Source organism: Castor canadensis, chromosome 10, assembly GCF_047511655.1.
Source record: "Castor canadensis chromosome 10, mCasCan1.hap1v2, whole genome shotgun sequence".
In the NCBI taxonomy this organism is placed as follows: Eukaryota; Metazoa; Chordata; class Mammalia; order Rodentia; family Castoridae; genus Castor; species Castor canadensis.
Window position 1 is genome coordinate 127,487,099 of NC_133395.1, and position 22,716 is coordinate 127,509,814.

The following is a 22,716-nucleotide window of genomic DNA, read 5'->3' on the forward strand; positions in this document are numbered from 1 at the left end:
ATGACTTATAAGATTTTTTAAAATCCTTTATATTATGTGTCTCCTATACTTCTAAATGCAGACAAACTATATATGGGATTTAAGGTGGTGATCTTGTCTACAAAATAATTGGTTTACAACTTTAGGCTCTACTCATTCATTGTTGGTAGAAGGACATTAGGAAGAATTTTATGGTATTCAAAATTGACATTATTTGTCAATAATTTCTTTTGTAATACCAACAAGTCCTAACAATTATAGCTCCAAAGCTTACTTGTTACTTGGTTATAGGCCAACCTACAAAAGCTACATTTGTCTTCATATAGCTTTAGTTATATTATAGTACTTACTAAGATTGTTGCAGAATTTAGACACACCTGGAGGAAAAATACATTAGCATATTTGTTCTACTCCTTACAGATAATATTTTTTTTCATTTAATGTCTTTTTTAGCATATATTTTCTGAGCCCATACTCATTACCTGGGAATAAGTAGGGAACAGAGGATTTCATTTCAGTGGAATGGAGGGCTGTATTGATTTATTTTAACAGAGTCCAAATGATAAATTTAAGTTCATGTATGCCTGGGTTCAAGAGCTCAAACAAGCCATTTGATCTGCCTGTCTCTTACTGTCTTGACTTTGTCCTCTTATGGGATCTCTTTCCTTTCCCAGTTGCTATTGCAAAGTCCCTTTACTAATTCTATCATACCTACTTGGGTGTGATTGCCATGGCCCAAAAGTAACCATACTACTGGCCAGGTCTGAGTCATGTGTCCACTCAGCTAGATTTTCTCCTGGAGTGCTTAAACCATGTGGATCATAGAAGTAGGATCTTCCCATACTGAGAGAACAGTGCTTCTCCCAAGAGTAGAGAAGAGGATTCTGGGTAGGCAAGACAACAGATATTCCTTATTGTTGATTTCAGTAAGATTGACCAAGTTCTACCTTTGCCAATCTCTTGCCTCTCCCAGATAAGTCAATTTGGTATTTTTTTCTTCTTCTACCCTTAACCACAAGGTGATGGAAATGGAAGGAAGGAAGGTAATAAATCCCCATAAATGTATTCCCTCTTCTTTTTATTTATTGCTTTTTTTTATAAACAGTTCTCTAACTCTTACCCCCTCACTCAGTTCTCTACCAGATAGCAATCTAAGACTGCAGCTTTAATATGAACTATATAGAGGACTCACTAAGCACATGTTCCTCTAAATATACATGGACTCTCGCTTCTGTCATTTCCAAAGCCCCTGGCTTCTCAGAAAGGCTCCAGTTGCACATGGAAAAAACCAGGCTCCATTTAGTTTGCACTAGAAAAGGTGATATTTATGTAATAACTCCATTAGTTGAACTCAGAATGATGAAGTCCAATGCTTACATGGCAACTTCATGAGTAGGTTGAATGTCATGTTCTCTCTCCTTCTTACTTGTGCTGTCTTCACTAATGACTTCATTCTTAAGAAGACTCCCTCTGAGGTGCCAAAATGACTAGTGGCTTTGAACACACCTTTCCAGTTTATCAATCAGTCTAGAAAAAGTTTTCTCTCCTCTCAGTCTCATTGGTGCAAATTGGCTAGCATGTTTAATCCTGAACCAATAATTATTGATAGGGGATGGAATACACAGACAGGCTATGTCTAGTCATATTTCTTTACATTAAACAAGGTTGGGATCAGCCCATCTGGAGGAGGTAATGATAAATCCTGATTGTTACCTTGATTGTATTAAGAGACACCTAGGAGATTAGTAAAACATACCTCTGAATGTGTCTGTGAGGGCATTTCTGACTGATCATGAAGGATGAAGGTGCTGACATAATGAATGGTTTAATCCATTGATGGATTCAAAATTTGAATAGACAATTGTGGGGTGTTGGAACCGTGGAAGGTGGAGTCTTCCCTTGGAGGAAGTAGGTTACTGTGGATGTGTTCCTTGGGTGGCTGTCTTTTTCTGGCCTCTTCCTATTACTGTTCTGCTTTCTGTCCTCCATAATGTGAGCTGTTCTACCATATCCTCCCTACCATCATGGACTGAAACCATGAGCCAAAATAAATCCTTCCTCCCTTGAATTTTTCTCAGGCGTTTGGTCACAGTGATGAAAATATCTGACCAACATGAGGAAGAAAATAGTATCCCTCAAAACAGGGAAGCACTTCTTCCAGTTATCCTTTCTGCCTATGTCTACCTGCCTGCTGTTTTTCCAACAACAGCTAGCTCTTTTACATTTCATGTTAAGTTCTACCTCTTCAGAGAAGAGGGCACTGACCACCTCATGAAAGGGGGCTCCTTTGCTTTTTCTTTGCCTGCATTCTTGTTTATTTTCTTCATTGCCATGTTTCCTTTTTAGTTCCTTCTTTTTTCCATAAACCAGGTTGAGATGGCTTCTTGTCCTTTACATATAAAATATTCATAGTTATGATCAAAAGGACAAAGGCTGACAAATTTTTTCACAAGATAGTCAAAGAGAATATATTCTTGGGCTAGAGTCATAACTCAAACAGTAGAGTGCCTGCGTAGCAAGTATGAAGTCCTAAATTCAAACCCCAGAACTACCCCCCCCAAAAATATACAGTCTTATATTTTGAAGCATATCTGAAGGTACTAGGCTAAAAAATGTGTCTGCTAAGACTATGGAAATAGCTGTTTATAAGTAGCCTGTCATTGCATCTAATTTATGTAAGTTTCTGGGAGAATGAAAGTTCCAATGAATTAACTTATAGATAGTTGAGCTTTTCTTAAATGGCCAGAATTTCTTCTTCACTATTTCTAATGGTTGGCTTTCATAAATGTATTACTCTCTGCCTCTTGAAACAGGATATAATGAGTATAGTTTTACCTGGGTGCTTGATACCACAGGATCACTTTTAAGATCATTATTACATTGAGCTGTACTACAAGATGTCCTTGGGGACTTCAGAGATGCCATGAAGGTTTTTCTCCTATATTTGAGAGGCCCTATCTCTCTCTCTCTCTCTCTCTCTCTCTCCCCCCCCCCCTCTCCTTTTCTCTCAGTCCCTTCAAATTTACTGCCATAGTTCTTCTGAGGGCTTGGGAGAGGGTAATCCAGTTAAATCATTACCAGTTACCAGAATCTTGTCACTGACAAGGAACGTGTACCCTTTGGAACTGTCTTGGATGTTCTCTTGCCCATGCAATGCATAAACTTCAGTGCTTTGATTTGGTCTGGGCAGAAACTTTTTCTTCTCTCATTTCTTGTTTTTCTGGTGACCTCTGGCTAATTTGAAGATGCTGAATGTGTGACTTGGTTAAAGAAGTTTTATTAGTTACACATAGTAGTGCATCCTTGTAATCTCAGCATTTGGGAGGCTAAGGCAGGAGAATCATGAGTTCTAGGCCAACCTTGGCTACATAGTAAGTTCCTGCCTCAACTAATAACCATAATTTTTACTAGAAACACAGGCCAAACTCTTTAGGGTAACGGTATTCTATTTTGTTGATCCACTTGGAGGCCTTTGTTCTATCTACATTTTATAGGAATTTTACTGGGTTAGTCCAACTCTGACTGCGACAAGGGTAGGCAACTTTTCTATAAAGGACCACGTAGTAAATACTTCAGGCTTTGTGAGCTGAGAGGTAAAATTCAAGGATATTATGTTTCTGCTTATACAAGAGAGAAAGCAAATTTCCACAGTTTTTTCATTGATGAAATTCAAAATATAATAATAATCGCATATAATTTTGAGAATACATATGTACTATTGAGAATAATGGAGATCTTTTTGGGGGGATAACACTTTGCACAAGTGGGGTTCTATGGCCTTGAACTATAATCTCTAAGTTACTCTAGCCCACAGGCTAATGAAAACTAGGTGATGGGACAGATTTGGCCTGGGCATAGTTTTGCAACCCTTAACCTGTGGAATAGACTAATAAGTCCCACCAAAATGCTTTGCTCATCTTCCTTTTAGTAGTGGAATGCTCTAGACTTCAGCTCAGCACATTGCTGGGTTCCATATTTCCCAGCCTCTCTTGCACCTAGTGAGACCTTACCATTGAACTCTGCCGAGAGGGATGTAAGCAACCTTCCATTTTCTTCCTTCCTGCTGTGTACAGGAAGGAATGAGAACTACAACAGCCTCCGTACCCAGAAATAAATGTTCTCCATTGAATATAGCAGAAATGCCATGCCTGTCACCTCTGGGTTGCTGAAAGACCAAGAAAGAAATGTGTGTCATATTGAAGGCCTAGATTTTGGATCTTTTGTTCTGATAGCTTCACTATGTATGCAAATAGACTATTCTTTTTCCTACTTAAAAGTAAGAAATTTTTCTCCTCTTCCTTCTCTTCCTTTTTCTGTTCCTTCTCTTTATTCTTTTAGTCAATGACATTAATTCATAATTTACTCTATTTCCTACTGGCCTTATGACTCAGTAATCTAAATTAATGAGGTTTTTTTTCTGCTTAAGCAAAAAATAAATTAAATTCTCCTTTGTAGCTTAGATAAGAATAGTTGAATTAGAATTTAAAAGCTATCTAAGTATTTGGTATGTTTCCTAAACAAAGCTTATGAGATGTAGTTGTTCTTTTTAATAATAGAGGGAAGCAGAAAACTTAGGAAGTGTATCTTACTTTGGTAAGTGAAACCCACAGGCAGATTTTATCTGTTTATGGGGATTATTATAAAAGACTGGCTAATATTATTAAATATTTATTTCTTTTGTTGTGAGCTGAACTTTTTCTTTAATCATATCTAGTTTGAGATGATGGACTGTCGAGTATTGGTGTTATACATATACACGTTGTACAGCATTGGAAATTATACAAGCAACAAAACTAGTGCAGATGCTATTGTCTATACTAAGATTCACTTTGTTTTTGTTAAAAAACAAAAACAAAAAGAGGACAATAATGGTTGCCTTCCTTATCTTTTCTTGGCTATGTATATGTGGTAAATTTCTAAAGTCAATACTTCCTGCTCACTGAAGGTTGACATCGCTCTAGAAATATGTGTTAGAAGGATCCACCTCACTAATGTCTAATACCACCATAGCTTTCCATTGTTTTCTGTCACACACCCGATTTCTGCACGTCTTTGCACATCTTTCTGAGTACCAGTGACATAAGCAATCTTTTTCTGGTCTTGAAAATGTAGCTCAAGGGTGGTAAAAACATGGTCTCCACTCCATTCACTTGCTGAGGACTCTTATCAGTTGCAACAGTATCTCGTTCCAAGTCAAAGCATGGCTTCACAAATCACAAAAGGGTGTTCTGGACGGGTGTGTGGCTCAGTGTTAGAGCACTTGCCTAGCATGTAGGAGGTCATGGGCTTGACTCCCCAGCACTGAAAAAAAAAGGAATTCTTACCAGCCATAGTTGTGTAGATCAGAGTTGTTTCTGAAAATGAAACCTATTTTATAGCTCTTATCTACAGCATACATTTGGGAGGATGTACCTGGTTCATAAAATTTCTTATTGAGTAAGATGCTACTAAGATGTCTTATTTGGCCTATTGCCAAATAATCAGTAATTTAGGTTAATAACCAGTAATCTAAATTGATAAAGGTTTTTTTCTACCTAAGCAAAAATATCTGCCATATTTTAATATTTCATCTGTCCTAATAGCATACTCTTACATTAAACCTATAAAAACAGGAGGGCACAGTTACTTCCCAGTGTAACTGTGGATCCAGGACATTTCAAAGCTTATTACTCATTTGCATACTTTATTTGTGTCCCTCATCTGTAACCAAGAACCTCACTTATAACAGGTTCTCCATAAATATTTGAATGAATGACTGAATGTTCATGCTTAGTGATTCAAGAAATATATTCTGAATACCTATTATGTTCTTAATAGAATTTCAAAATTTATAGAAAGGTTACAATCATCATTTTCAGTGATTTACAAGATAGGGTGTATAGGTTTTAAAAACTGAAGTAAACACTTTAAAATATTGTATTTTATACTATGAAAGTACATTATATCCATGTATGCAAATGTCATGAAACCCCTTACTAGGTATAATTTAATATGTGCCAATAAAAAAATACAAAAATAACTTCTTAAATACTGTTAAAAAGAAAGTTCTTATCAGGGAAGTGTGTCAGGACCACATTTTGAGTGTGGTGACCCATTTTCTTAGGAGGAGTGAGGTATAAGATTCTCCTTTTTATGTCTTACAAAGGGGTCTTATGTTATAAAATGTTAAGAAATGCTCAATTCACAGATAAAGAATGAAGCCAGAGAGGTTAATTGCTATCCCTAAAGATACACAGAAAGTCCCTGGCAGAGCTGAGGTACTACTTGCTTCCTGACTTTGTATTGAGTGAGATCAGCATGAGAGATGGTAGCAAAGTGCTTTAAAGTATAGTGCAGGGCTGGTGGAGTGGCTCAAGTGGTAGAGCGCTTACCTAACAAGCATGAGGCCCCAAATTCAAACCCCAGTACCACCAAAAAAAGTAGTGTATTAGAAAGTTTGCAGCATGGTAAGACAAAGAGATTAGGGGATAATTGCCTGGTGATAGTTTTGAAAGGGATGTTTGTGGGGAAGCCAAGTGTGGTGCCACCTGAGGAAGCACTGGAATCAGTGATGAGACAGAATGACAGCAGGGACCACAGGCAAGAACTTTTATTGTGGTTTCCCTGGGAAGGAATTGGAGAAGGGTAACCATGCTCGGATAGGCTAGTTTGAGTTATTTCAGGGGGCTCTGCAGTGTGCAAACAGATCCTAGTTGACTAGAACCTGGCCTTGAGGTGGTTGGGGCAGGTGGATAGTGGCTAGGAGTGTGGCTAGGGAGGGCTTGGTTTGTATGTTAAAAAAGAACTCATAGGAGGAGGACTCTTCCCAAAGAGGGGCAGAAGTTGTGAGGGCAGCAGGAGACCAAGGAAAGGTGACTCAGACATATTACTATATTGTCCAGGACAAGGCATGTCCAACTTACTCAAAACAGATGTCAAAAGTCAAGTTTACCAAATGAGAAAGATGCTTACCAAATAACTTTTTATGGTTCAGAGAAGACTAGCTATTAGCTGGGGCAAGAAAGTCAGAAGAAGGGCTAGGAGAAGGCAATGAGGGAGTAATTATACAATGGGTACAGGGTTTCTTTTCGGATGATGAAAATGTTCTGCCATTAGGTTGTGATGGCTACACAACATTGTGGTATACTTTTACATTAATTTTTTAAGCATTTTTATTAGCACATATTAGTTATTCAGGAGGGTTTCATTGTGACAGTTCCATATATGCTGACGAAGTACGTAGGTTCCATCCATCTCTCATTACTTTTCCTGCCCCTTACCTCGTCTTAAAGCAATTTCAACAGATTTCATTGTGCTCTTTTCATACAGCTATATTACCAACTATATTCACCCTCCTCTGTCCTCTTCATTTTTTAGCATATATTCATGGGATAGGAGGGATTCCTTGTGACAATTTCAAAAAAGCTTACATTGTACATTTGTTAGATCACTCCCACCATTCTCCCCACCCCCCACAAACCCTTCCTAATTCCACTTAAACTGCAAGAAGTTTCATTATTCTATTTCATATATGTATATGAAGCCCATCAACCATATTCCTTCACCTTCATCTCCATTCACCCTCCTCCATCCCGTAAGTACACACACACACACACACACACACACACACACACACACAGTACCTATTTTACAGTCCCATCTTTCATTATTAATTGTGAAGTCAACTTTCAAAGGGGTTTCTTGATGTGTCCCCACTGTGAGTATACTTTACTTTGATCCGTTCAACCCCCTCTGTTACTCTTCCTTATCCCTTCCTTCCAGTCTGCCCCTCATTGTTCAACAGCTTTCAATACATGTTATTATATCCTCTATCTGCACAAACTTCACCCTCTTTTTTATGTTTCATGGATTTAATCTTAATTTTTTAGATTAGAGGGGAAAAATGAAAGAGAAACAAGACAGAAGTTGTCTTAGGTTGGAGGGTAGAAGTTTTATGGTAGATCAAAGGTTGAACACAAACTTTTCAAGGACTCTATGAGGAGTCCAAAAAAGCCAAAAAAGTCGAAAACTACATTCAATACAAGTGTTAGAGAGGAAAAGGACAAGGTGGAAGGAATGAAGCTGTGGGTGAGTTTGCTCCTGAACCATGGATGTGATTAATGGAGATAAAGCAAATTTTCAGTTAGGAAACAGAAGGGAAAGAGTTTTATCTTTATCGTAATTGTTATATCATCCCAATCCATAATAAATAGTGTTTCCATTCCTGTTTCTTCAAGAATAACTTTGGCTAAGACTGTTTCTTATTTGTCTGAAGATGAAATAGTATTATCATACCACAAGGAAACCCTGGTTCCTAAACACTGGCTGTGTTCCTATTTTTTTTATTTTTGTCATGAGATAGAACTAAAATGGCATCAGTAGTGATGTTAACTTCATTTGATGTGTAGGCCTTTGCATTTATCTGAAAATACTAGATTAAACAACTTATTTACTTAGATGGGGTCAGATGTTATCTCATGAGCCATCAATTAAGTTATAAATTAGTCATCAATATTGAAGACTTATTCTGTTCTGACAACACATTCGAATGCCCACCCATGCACAAGTACTCACATAAGCATTCACTCTGACATGGTGAAATAAATCAGAAACCATTTATTGACATCAGCTAAAGCATTGGTTCCCAAATACCAGCCCACAGAATAATGCTGGTCTAATACATGACATTTCCATATTTATGGTATCCTAAGAAAACTCAGAACAGTTGCTTGAGCTTTCCATATACCTAACTATGTTTAATTTAAAGGATACCCTTTCTTTTGAAGTAATATACTTATCATTTATTATTGATAAAATTACCTTTCCTTTTTAAGTTTAAGAATAGTATCCTTGGGTTGTTAATTAAGTTGTTCAAAGATTGTTGAATTATGGAATCTTCAAAGTGGTTAATGCAGCCTCTTATAAACACTGTGTAATTCTAGATAGAGGCCATGTGCTATTCTGCAGGGAAGACACTCTTGTGGAATGAACTTTGGGTCTTTAATGCTAGTAGTTTGCTTACCTTTCTTGTTTAGGACACCAGGCATAAATAGAACACAGGGTTTCTGGCTAGAAGGCTCTGTCACTCACTTCATAATCTTCGGCAAACAATTTAAACTTTCTGAGACTCAGTTTCTTCATCTAGGAAAATGGAAGCAGTGATGTCCATCTCAGAGGGTTGGAGTGAAAATTAATGAGAGAAAATATAGAAAACACTTGTTTTCACAAGGTAATACCTGAAAACTGTCATGTCTGTCACAATGCTTTCTTTCAATCAGTAGTTGTGTTTTCTTTTTCAAAAATAACTATGTTATTAGCCCCCATATTTTGGTTAGTGTCTATAAAACCAAAATTTTATTTGGCCATAATACTTTCAAAAATATAAAGCCAAATTTCATTTTTCTGACAAAAAAGGGAGGGACTTCAGATGGATTTCTTTGAGGAAAAAGGCCAGGACAGTCATACCTCAGTATCTATCCAGAACCCCTCATGGATACCCAAACCTATCTATGAGGACGTCCCATATATAAAATGCTGTAGTATTTTCTTAGAGCTTACTCACATCCTCCTGTAAGCTTTAAATCATCTCTAAATTATTTATAAGACCTAATACAATGTGAATGCTGTGTAAATAGTTGTATTGTTTAAGAAATAAGGACAAGGAAAAATGTCTGTACATGTTAAGTACAGACACAATTTTTTTTGAACTGCAGTTCCTTGAATTCACAGCCCATGGATACAGAGGACTGATTATAGTTGTTTTTCTTTTGTCAATAATGCTAGTAGCAATTTAGCAATGAGATAGAGGATAAATATTTGGATGTTTACCACAAAGCATCTGTTTTCCAAACCTCAATTTTCGTGTGCATTTGATTTAAAAAAATGCCTAGTTATTAATGTACAAATAGACAGTGATGTTGGTTTTTTTTTTTGTCTATTAATGGGTATGCTTCTTAGCAATATTAGAAAAATTTTATAAAGTCACTTTGTGTTACTTTTCTAGTCTCTTAACATCATATGAGCAAATAAACTATTTATACTACTATTCTGTTAAAAATACTAATAGAACATTCTCTAAGTTTACTGAGTCTTCTGCAGAATCCACATAAGTTCTGGGCCACACCAGGTTCTCCATTGTTGTGGTCAAGCATGGTGATGCTGGAGGCGGCCTGAGTTTGAATTCCTTGACCTTCACATGCTGCCTTCTAACCTTGGCCAAGATACTGAACCTGTCTTTACTTCTTGGTTCTCATCTATAAAATGGTGCTAAATAATATCCTTTTCCTCTGACAGTTAATACATGCCAAAGGACCTGCACCTGTTACTCACCTAACATTCAAAAAAATTCACCTCCTACTATGCCATTGAGACTGAGTTTTCTTGCCTTGGGCTAGCCTTCTAATCAAGCAATGGGAAACTCCCACAGACCAGTTTTCCATGTTTCAGATTACAACTGTTGCACTTACCTATTGCTGCATAACAAAACAGCCCAAAATGGTGACATAAAACAAAGATACTTTATCTTACTCGTAGATTCTGTGAGGCAGAAAGTGGACATGGCACAGTGCAGATGGCCTTGACAAAAGGTTAAATAGTTTTATGGGATCTGAGAGCAGAGGGGAGCTTAAGGTATTTTTAGGTTTATCCGTAAAAGAAAATAGTGTGTTTAGGTGGGATTGGGATTTAGAGAGAAAGATCCAGAATTAAAGGAAGAAACAAGCCATCAGGGAAAGACCACATAACACAGGAGAAAGAGACAATCTTCAGTCACTCACACAGACGCATCAATGAAGATCAGAGAGAATAACGTTGAGAACAAAGTACCTTGTCTCTCCCAGTGGCTGTTTTCTGAAGATTACCTGAATATACACAGAATCCTATAGAAAAGAAATGAGAACCACAAATTATAAAGGTTATGATAATCTCCTTATTAAGTGTTGGTAGGCTCAAGTTAGAAATTACCCAGATTTAGAAAAATAAAGCAAATATAATTGTTTTGCACACCTAAATGTGTGTGTTGGAACACACATTCACCCCATGGACCTAATGTTTCATATTGATAGGACTTTCCAGAGAGAGGTGGGTTTATCTTGTTTCTTTACAACCAATTAGATTTCTTTTGTCTTGAAATTTTATTATGTATTGGATTTTTACCAAATGCATTGATAGAGACTTAGATGATGGGTACGTGGAAATGAGAGTTGACTTTTATTCATTTCAACCTCACTTAGACCTACCATATATCAAACATTGCTGTAGGTGTTAGTTCTAGAAGTAAAAACGACATACATTGTCGTTGCCCTTGAAAATGAAGTTCACCTTCAAGATGTGATTTCTTGATTTCTAGAGACTAGATCTTTGGCTCATAGCAAGACACAGGCAAATGTATGGGACAGCTGGCCAGTTAAGAGAAAGTATACACGTGGAGCTTTGTCCTCCAGACATATGATAATGATCTCTGTGGCAATAATGACCTTTTTTCATGGGTTGGTCAGCAGACTCAAAGGAAAGTTTGAACACGTTGGTATCCATGCATATTGCCTCCATCTTCTGTAGGAGGGTGTGTTGCCATTATGGGATATGTTTAGACAAAAACCACTTACTTCATAGTGATCTTTGTTCACATAAAATTTGCAGAAATAAATAGTATTACCAGTTCCTTCTTTTGTTTGATGTCAGTGTAAGATATTCATTAAGAAAATGCTCTGGATATAATGTCACCTTAATTACAGTATAGGAAGGTTTAATGAAGGCAAATTCCCCTTTGTAGCTTTAGGCTTAATGCTGTTAGGCACCTGTGTTTATTCCAATGATTACATTCTGGCACCCATGAAAATCATGTAACAAATGCATAGCTAATGTGACATTCACACAAAACGTCACATTAGTTCCATATGATCGGCTCTATTCCAGTGAACACCAAACCAAATCGAGTCATTGTAATGTGAGTTGTCACTTAATACCCTAATTTGTAAGTAGTTTTGTCTGAACCTGGCATGTTATTCACACCACTCATGGTGGTTTGAAGACATACTAGATGCATATTTTATTTAACTTGGCTCTCTCTCTCTCTCTCTCTTTCTCTCTCTCTCTGTCTCTTCATACTCCTTCTATGTGTGTCTACACATCTAAATAAAATGTCAAACAGTATCTTACTACTGGATATGTGCTTGATCTTCATCCTCCCAGGCTCAAAATTACAAAATGAAAATACTTGATTTTTCTGATAACTCCAAAATTAACATAATGTAAAATGCTTTGGGCTTAGAGAATAAAGAGTTAGGAAGAACCCAGATTATCATCCCAGCCTAGGAAAATGTAGTAGTTACATAATAGTGTTATAATCTTTCTGGAAACAGAAGTCAGCCTGTTTTGAAATAATGCAAACTTTCTGCCTGGAGCTTCATATAGGAAGCTCCCTGGCACCCAGTAAGCTCAGTGTAAGTGAGACCATCTGAGAAGGCCTTTGATTGCCCTATGTAAAGCAGCTTTCTGTACTAGCTACTTTCTATCACGTCACCCTGGGTGGCAACGGCTACTACTTGTATTTTAATATCTGCTCTCCCTTTTTATTGAGTAAAGGAATTACTGCCTCCTTTCCAGAAGGGCATGTGACCATCTAGATTGAAGGATACCTACCATAGTTTCCCTTACAGCCAATGGAGTATATATGGCTATGGAAAAATACAAAATTTCCCTCTATTGTCCTCCTCTTACCTTTGTCTTTCATGTAGATGGAATGGCTGTGGCTGCTGCAGTCATCTTGGACCATGAAGTGGAAGCTATGTGCTGAGATGAACTGTAAATATGGATCTTTAATAAACTTATGATGAAGACCCCATCTCTAGCCTTCTCTACTATGAGAGACAGAAGTAAACTTGTTGCTGATGAAGTTGAATTTACTTGTTTTTTATTACTGCCATATATTAACAGCACAAGGGTGAAATCCATTGTGATAATTCCATAGGTACATACAGTGTGTTTTGTTATTTATATACTTTTTTTTTGGTAGTACTGAGGTTTGAACTTGGGGCCTCATGCTTATAAGGCAGACACTTTTACCACTTGAACCACTCTGCCAGCTCACATACAGGGTACTTTGAATAAGTTCACTGCCTCTATATTAAGTTTCTTAAGCCAAAATCAATATTCAACATACATAACAACCAGTCCAGTGTATGAACTTACCCAACCAAACAAAATAAGGCACTGATCAGCCAGAATTTTCTGTTACTTTGTCACTAAACCTTTTCTATGTAATGTACTCTATTATTTTTATAATGCTTGTTATGAATTTCTTTGTGATTTTCTTTTCATTGTTCTACTTGTTTTTTATCCTTCCCTCCCCTTCACAGTAAGCAGAGATCGCCTCTGGAGTTTGCTCTTAGAACATTGCTTTGCTAATGTTAAAAGAATGAATGAACTAATTCTTTAATTTCTTTATTGGAAGATATAATATTTTGGGAATTGGAAATCTGGAGGAGTAAAAAGAATTCTATTTGGAGGAATGGTGTTGGCAGTGAAATTGACAAAAGTTTTTTTCCCCGACTTTAAAAAAAAACCCTGAAGAAATTAGTGGTAGATAAAAATTTATTTCTAGCTTCTAACAAGGAATCACAAACAATGGAGGACATATAAATAGAGTCTCAGCTTTATTAATAATACTTTCCTACTCCATTCGTGATCTTTTGATGACAACCCTACCAGAGGCGCTCTTTATCAGGCAGTAAAGCAATTTAGATGCTGTCACATGCCTTTCTTGATATATACGTATTAGACATAAAGCAGTTTTCTGTTCTTTAGCTTATTTTAGTATATAATTAAAACTCTGACTGTCTGCTACTAAGCAACGGAGCATGACAGAGGTTGATCACATCCTATCACAAAGATAGAAAGAGGAAAAATAATAAAAATAATCATACACATTCCTGTAATCGGTCTTCAGATCTTAATTATGTTTTAACTCCTTTGTTATGCCAAAGGCAATGCCTCCTGGCATTTAAAGGACACTTTTACTTTTCTGCCTAAGTTCAATCTAGTTCTTTAATTTCCTTCTTAGTCCATTTATGGAATTGTTTGGGGGGCATTTAAGGTCACAAGGGGGAAGAGAAAACTGAGCTAGGAAACAGGAGGTGTAGGGGCCATTTGGTCCTGAAACTGCTGAGGTGCAACTTCATCAATTTTTAATGTCTGAAAAGCTGGGGCTGACATGGGGTACATGCAAGGAGGGAGGAGGGAGGAGGCAGAAGGCGGCAGGGTTTGCACGCTGGGGAACACAAGTACATTCATATGCACAGCAGCTCTCTGCCTTTCTACCTGTGTCCAGGTCTGACCTCTGAAGTTTCAATTGTGTGTTTTATTTTGCTTCCCAATGTGCCTTTTTTCCATAACCTTCACTTTCAAGTTAATAGTATTTCTCTAAAAATGGTTGAAAATGGCACCAGTTTGGGAGAATGTGCTCAGAAGGAATAACTCATGCCTCTGTCCTGGCTCCCTCTTCCCTTAACTCCCCAGAAGACTTCTAAATATGTGACATTCATTCATTGATTCACTCATTCCCTTAATCAATAATCCCTGAGTCCCTTACTTTGAACCAGGTTCGATTCTTTGTTCTAGGGCTGTCACAGTGAACAGTGCTAGCATGGTGAACCCATGTGGGATTGCATTCTGTGGTGAAAGGCAGCCAGGAAATAAGAGAAGCTCTTGAACAAAAGGAGTGACGTGTTGCCACACACAACACTGAACTCTTGCTCTAATAGACATTGCTCTCCCTTCTCTATACCATCTACTCTTCACTCCCACACATGAAACAGGTTCAGAGGACACAGGGTGATTGAGCCTGGACAGGAGGTGCATGGCTGGGCTTCAGTCCCACCTCTGACACTTACCACCTGTGTCATCTTAAGCAAATTCCTTAATCTTTACTTGCCCCAGTTCCTTTATCTATCCAATGAGGATGATACTTTATAGGTTATCAAGAGAATCATGATTTAACGCATTTGTAGCTTCTACCCCACTGCTTTGTACTTAGTCCAATTTGATAGATAAATGATAGATAGACTAAACAACTTGTCCCAGTTCACTCCCCTAATAAAAAGTGGAAACCAGAATTCCAACCTCAATCTCTGCTTCCACAATGTGCACCCTCTCCTGCAGTTCTGTCTTACAGTTCTAGCAAAGTCCTCTTGAAGGATCAGTTTCTTTCTCTGCAGTCTGGGTATAACAATCCGAGACATCCTTCCTTCCAATCTGTTGTGAGATATTCAGTTGTGGCAAGCTATTCAAAGTCTTTGAAAACTGTAAAGCACCATGGGAAATATAACTTGCTGTTATTATTATTGACTTGTATCTTTGTGTTCACCACTTTAATTTTATTTTGATGAATTATGTTTGTATATTTGTCAGAGAGGCTTCTGTTTAAGTATCCATACTAACTATATGAGGTGTAATTCAGCCTGGGAGTCTCCATGGTACTTCCTGGTAATCCTTTGATGGTCAGTTCAACTTTGAAGGTGACCAATCCCTTTGGATAGTTCATCCTTAAGTGGAAGAAAAAGTAAAGCAAATAGAAACTTAACCAACCCACCATTTTGTTAGATGTTCCATGAAAGTTTTAGTTGTTTAGACAGAGTGAAAATACTCAAAAAGCATGAGGACAGAATTCAAAGTGACTGAGCCTAATCAAAGGGAGTTGATTGGAGTAATAGAGGGGTATCTTAGCAAAGCTAGAATAACTATGAGGAAGCTTGCCCTAAAGAAACCAAGGTAAAGCCCCAGAACCCATTGCCTTGCTAGCAGGGCTGGCTGCCTGTGGGTTTCAGATAACCTGAAAGTGACAAAGTCCTCTTGTGTAATTTCAGAAAGTATTCATCCTAGAGAACAAAGAAAAAATGTGACTTCTCTAACACAGAATTCCAGAAATTCTGTTTTGACCTAAATTTATATAGATCAACTGGTATCCACATCCATGTACAGCACAGAGGAGATATTTAATGTCCCTCTTTTCCAGAGTTGTCCATTCTCTGATATCCATGGTGCCACACCACCCAAAGATGTCTGGCCATATTATGTTTCAAGAACCCAGAGACCTACATGACCTGCTTTGGAGGATGGAGGGAAGGACAATGATTGGTCCTTGTTAGGGTCATACAGGGACTCAGAAGAATTTGGAATTTGGGAGAGCAGAAAGCATTTTCCTAAAATAGTTATATTAGAAAAAAAGCCCACTTTTTGCTCTTTTTTATTAGTGTATCTTAACTGTACAAAGGCGGTTTCATTGTGATATTTCCATACATGCATATAATGTACTGTGCTCAAATTTGCCTCCTCTATTACTCTTTCTTATACCCTCCTTTCTCAACAATTATTCTGTTTTCATACATGTATACGAATATACAGTACTTCGATCATATTCACCCACCTATCCTATCCTTTTACCCTCCCTTCTCTCACTGGTTTCCACTTCCAACAGTCCCCCATTTTACACTCATGTATTATTTTTCTCTTTATTCTTTTTTAGCTCTAGCTTCCATATATGAGAGAGAATGTGTGATATTTGTCTTTTTTCAGTCTGAACTATTTGTCTTTTTTCAGTCTGACGCATTTTCCTACAAATGACATAACTTATTCTTCTTTATGACCGAATAATACTCTATTATATATATATATATACACCATATTTTTTGTCCATTCATAAGTTGATACAGATTAGATATGTCTACACATAAGCTATAAAATCTCCTAGTGGGGCATTGGGCAAGAGGAGAGAATTCTTAGAGTATATGGTGGTCTGCTCATTGTTTTTCCCCGGGTTTCTCTAATCTTCCTTTTTATAAGCTGACAAGGCCTCTTGTCTCTCTCTCTCTCTCTCACTCAACACCTGAACTGTTACTCTGCTTCTCTATGTGTGTTTAGTGGGATCTGTGTTTATTCATCTAAAATGCATACTCTCAGCACATGCACAGAAGAGGTTGCAGGAGAGAGCCCAAGGGGAAAAGAAAAAGAATCTAATTGGTCTTCAATGACCAATGAATTGGCCCCATATTCATAAAACTAAAAAGCTTCTGTTCATCGAAAGAAATGGTCTCTAAACCAAAGAGAACACCCACAGAGTGGGAGAAAATATTTGCCAGCTACACATCAGACAAAGGACTGATAACCAGAATATATAGGGAACTTAAAAAACTAAATTCTCCCAAAACTAATGAACCAATAAAGAAATGGGCAAGTGAACTAAACAGAATTTTCTCAAAAGAAGAAATTCAAATGGACAAAAAACACATGAAAAAATGCTCACCATCTCTAGCAATAAAGGAAATGCAAATTAAAACCACACTAAGATTCCACCTCACCCCTGTTAGAATAGCCATCATTAGAAATACCACCAACAACAGGTGTTGGTGAGGATGTGGGGAAAAAGGAACCCTCTTACACTGTTGGTGGGAATGTAAACTAGTACAACCACTCTGGAAAAAAATTTGGAGGCTACTTAAAAAGCTAGACATTGATCTACCATTTGATCCAGCAATACCACTCTTAGGGATATACCCAAAAGACTGTGACACAGGTTACTCCAGAGGCACCTGCACACCCATGTTTATTGCGGCACTATTCACAATAGCCAAGTTATGGAAACAGCCAAGATGCCCCACCACTGACGAATGGATTAAGAAAATGTGGTATCTATACACAATGGAATTTTATGCAGCCATGAAGAAGAACGAAATGTTATCATTCGCCAGTAAATGGATGGAATTGGAGAACATCATTCTGAGTGAGGTTAGCCTGGCCCAAAAGACCAAAAATCATATGTTCTCCCTCATATGTGGACATAAGATCAAGGGCAAACACAACAATGGGACTGGACTTTGAGCACATGATAAAAGCGAGAGCACACGAGAGGGGTGAGGATAGGTAAGACACCTAAAAAATTAGCTAGCATTTGTTGCCCTTAGTGCAGAGAAACTAAAGCAGATACCTTAAAGCAACTGAGGCCAATAGGAAAAGGGGACCAGGAACTAGAGAAAAGGTTAGATCAAAAAGAATTAATCTAGAAGGTAACACACATGCACAGGAAATCAATGTGAGTCAACTCCCTGTATAGCTATCCTTATCTCAACCAGCAAAAACACTTGTTCCTTCCTATTATTGCTTATACTCTCTCTTCAACAAAATTAGAGATAAGGGCAAAATAGTTTCTGCTGGGTATTGAGGGGGTAGGGGGGAGAGGGAGGGGGTGGAGTGGGTGGTAAGGGAGGGAGTGGGAGCAGGAGGGGGAAATGACCCAAGCCTTGTATGCACATATGAATAATAAAACAATAAAAATAAAAAAATTTAAAAAAAAGAGTCAATAAGCAATCAGTTGTGATGGCAGTTACCCCATGAGACTTTAAAAAACAAAAACAAAAACAAAAACAAAAAACCACTCTGTGTTGAGTTGAACACTTTTTCCTACATTGCTCTATTTTTGGTAGTCTGTAGAATTTTGTTTTCCACACGATACATCCCAACTCCTATTGTTTCTGCTTTCAAGTCTATATTACAAATGTCATACTTAGCATTTACTAAAGTCCTTTTTAAATGTAGCAGTGTACAGTTATTTTTAAAAAGTAGATCTTAGTGTTTTTGTGAGTGGAGCAGCTCACAATCCTACAGACCCAAGGTTCTCCCTTAGGGATAAACCAGCTAAGAGTATCCATAGGCTGATATCTTGGAAAAACAGATTTTCATCTGGATCTGTGGTTTTATGCTTCTAGCCAACCTATCAACCCTGTGAGCCCACTATACTCAGAGTACTGCCAGGAACAATATCCGTGCCCCTAGGAGTTTTAATCGAAAGTGGATCATGATGCATATAACATTTTCTTCAAGCCCCCCAGTGAAATGATTAACCAAAGTAGCTCCTTAGAAAAGAACTTTCCTTTCTGGACATCTTCTATTTCCATTGCCTTGTTGGTGAAAGTTTTAACTATTCTTGCTAACTTCCATTCTGGGTGAGGTGGTGCTTAGCAGTTGGCTACCACTCAGGAAAGCATTACAGTGGTAGCACTAGCGTGGCCAAAAGGCCATGTTTTTGCAGTAGGGTAAACTTGTTAAAATTGGGAACTCAGCCAGGGTCATCCATCTAAGAACATTGTGAAAGCATCTTAGGATTGTTCATCTAGCTATGGTCTAATTAATTTCCAAATGGACAAAATAGCTTCTCGGGCCATGTAACAAGCATTTTCATTCATTTCGACAAAGCTGGATTTGGCTCAGAGCAGGGTCACGAGAAATTCTAATGGCTCTTTCCCTTCTTTGTGTGTCCTCAGGAGAGCTCAAGTTGATGTCAACAAAGCGAGATTTGTGCTGCAGGCAATTGGAATGGATTCAGATTTCAGAGAGCCAAGTTCTTTGCCTTCCCCTAGAAGGAAAGGGTACGGGATGGAGCATATGGGAAGACTCTGTAGGCCCTTTTACATTATTGGATTTAGCTTTGCTCACATAATGAAATTGTTGAGATTGTTTAAACCTTCTGCAGGGACTTCTGTTAGCAGAGAAGAAACTTGTACTGAAGCCATAAGAAGATTGTATTATAGATATAATGGAATCTTTTTTTATCTTTTGCCTGGTTTTCTACACAAGAGCTGACATTTTTTTCTGGGCATAGAGCCAAAGGTCTATTTAATTTCTATTTAAAATTTCCCATGGTCACTACTACCATCCCCTGAGATGGTAGTTTCATAAATTAATAGATAAAGACAAAGTTAATAGCAATGTTGTGAATCTTTGGGAAGCTTTTTTTAAGGTGGTTATTTTGCCCAGTAAACATAATACAGCCTATAGAAAATATGATCCTGAATTTTCAGGACAATGTTTCATTGATATCACCCCAATTACATAAAATGTTAAACATATCTTTGTCCTGAGAGAACATCTATTATTAAAGAAGATATGGATAAAAAAAAAAAATCAGGTTTCCTTGCATCCGATGGAGCTCATGAACAGATGAAGATCTATCTCTCTTGTATTTTTATTGCATTTAGTACATTTGGCTGGTGGCAGAATTTTCAAATTTTTTATTTTACTTATTTATTTAAGATTTTTAGGAGGCAATTAAGAGACAGTTTTGAGAGAGACAGAAAGAGAAGAGAAGAAAAGAAAAAAGCTAGACCAGGCTTTAGAAAAAGCCCATCATGTAGCTTCTCAGAAAGGGCCATTAGGACAGGGTGACTGTAAAAACATGCAGCGCATGGAACACCACAAGTTCCTGGAAATGGCTGGCCATAGAAAACCCTGGCCCCTAGCCTTCACTGCAAGAAGCCCCAAACTGCTTGCTTGCCCCTTGGAATCCACCAAGAACAATCACAGGTACTTGAAGGCCAATTAGAAAGTCATCCTGCCTTCTAAAAATCCCACCTTAATCGGACCCTGGTCCTTCAGAATCTCTTAGTCCTTCCTGTTTATTCTTGAAAATTCACTCACTCCCCTTTCCACCACCCTTGGAATGAAATTAGGCAGGCTAAATTAGGAAAAGTTCTGGACTCTTTGAACATACATGACTTTATATTGTACTTCAGTGTGAACATTCTTCTCTTTCTCTGAGCCTTCTTTTCAATTGCAAATGTGTGTAGGTTATTTATACCCTTGCCTCCTGGAAAACTCAAACTATCCCCACCTCAGCCCGGGGACCTCCCATTGCCCTCCCTGCTCATTGATTTTCAGTGGTTGGGAGTCACCAGGTTCTTTCTTCCCTTTCTATAGGTTAGAGTAGTTTTTAAAAGCATCTGAAAAGAGGAAGACTCTTTGCTTCCACCTCCTACCTGGCCCTTTTGTAACTTTTTTCCCTAACTGTTAATAAACTTTTATCATCACCTTTGCTACGTTTCCATATCCTGCCTGGATGCATCCACATAAGATATAAGAATCTGGATTTTCTGTTCATCAGCAATAACAACAAAATGCCAATGAAAATGACAGCAGATGTGTCCCCTTGCCTTACGTTCGTGAATAAACAGCCTTTGTTCATTTTGGCTGAGATTTAGTTTTGTCTTTGACGGCTGTATCACAACATAGAATAGTATCTTGCACATAGAAGAGCTGCACATTGACGCTTTTGACACATACCTGCTGACACTTATTAAAGGGGGAACATTCATCACAGCGTTGAGATGTGAGGTATATCATTTGCCCTCTGTCCACAGGTATAAGGTGAATCTATGAATTTTATAAATAGTAGTCACTTATCATTAGTGATGCTTACTGAGATATAAACCAGCTTCTTATAGTTTGGAGAGAAGTGGTTCCTTTTTCATAAGTATAACTGAAAGCAAGTACACTGACATAATATCATAGACTACTTGTAATAAGGACAGTTTTATTGTCGTGGGTACTGTCATATCAGCATAGCATTTGTGATTAGAGCAGTGTCAGGTGTTCAAAACACAAGACTAAATTAATTGACAAGTTTACCAAAGAGTTTTCTCTGGCTGGTGAACTATATTGTCTTTCTTTTTTAAACATCCATTTCATTTGTGCAATGATCTATATTGACAATATTCTTCTTTCACCCCCAGTTTATATCTGTGTTCAGGATTCAACGAAGAAAGATATTCTCATAATGCTAGCAAAAACAAAGGCAAGACTTTCTGCCAAATATAAACATATTTCTGTTTAGCAAATAGCAGGAGTATATAAAACATTCCCACTTCTCTTCTCGCATAACAGAATGTTCTAGGCTTACTGTATTAGTTAACAAATTCAAGTCTGTTTATTTTGTTTGAAATTCCACTTCATCCATAAATTACAGCATTACACAATAACACCAGAAGGACAATATCACCATTGTTTGCTTTTACAATCATCTCAGCCCACAGAATTCTGTTCCACTGTCAACGTGCTGTCATCAAGCCATTGTTGCTTTCCTCTTTCCAGGGTCCCCCTCCTAATATCATTCAAATTATTTAGACACCCAACAATGTTTTTGCTATCAGTGCAGACTTTTAAAGAGTTGGAGCCCCAGTGTGGTGGTGACCAAATAACCCTGGACTATTTGTGTTTCCACAAGTCATTATTTCCAGAGGCCCTGGAGAAGCTGAGTTGCAGTGTGTGCACTGAGGGGGGGAGGGGGAGCAGCTTCTCCTGCTGGAGCTGGTTTGTTCCATTGGACAATGAGGCCTTTTCTGCTTGGCTCTCGCTCTGGGCATGCACACAATGGATATTTCAGGCCAGGGGGAGATGAGGTGAAGCCTTTGTAACAATGACTCCCCAAATTCCTAGAGTAAGGAATTTATGAGCCAAAAATTTTTGCTGTCATTATTAATTTTCTATACTCCCTTTTCTAATTGTAAAGAAACCACAGGCATTTGAAAACCATATACACTCTCTCAATCTCTCTCTCATTCCCTCCTTTCTTTAGAATTACATTAAAAAATTTCCTTGTGCCTCTATTTATTATGTGCCTTAGAAAATACAGAAATAAAAGAGGGAGACACAATTCTTTCCCTCATGGAAATGAAGGTTCTTTAAAAAAAAAAAAAAAAAAACTATGGGTTCTACACGCATACATTGTAAGATAGATCTTCTTTATTATTTTTAAAAATGCAAATGTTGACTTACTCTGCATAGGCCTTTGTGTTATTGAGGTAACAGTAAGCAGAGGATGTGTAGCATTCAGCCTTGCATATAACATCTTGATTCTATTTGGAGAAATCACTGCTGTCACTTTGTGCACACTCCTCTTGGGAATATAGCTGTAGTCCTCTGTCCTCTGGCAGCCAA

At 37.8% G+C, this 22,716-nt stretch overlaps 1 protein-coding gene across 3 annotated transcripts in view; it reads left to right on the forward strand.

Annotated features, from left to right (window-relative positions):
* Mitf (melanocyte inducing transcription factor) overlaps nt 1–22,716 on the forward strand; it is a 357,640-nt gene that overhangs the window by 199,032 nt on the left and 135,892 nt on the right. The window contains exon 12 of one of the 3 annotated variants that reach the window (XR_012436351.1): nt 9,104–17,143. The exons of the other annotated variants lie outside the window; for them this stretch is intronic. The gene's annotated coding sequence lies outside the window, so the exon portion shown is untranslated. Of the gene's footprint in view, nt 1–9,103; nt 17,144–22,716 lie in introns of those variants that run through there. 3 annotated transcript variants of the gene reach the window in all.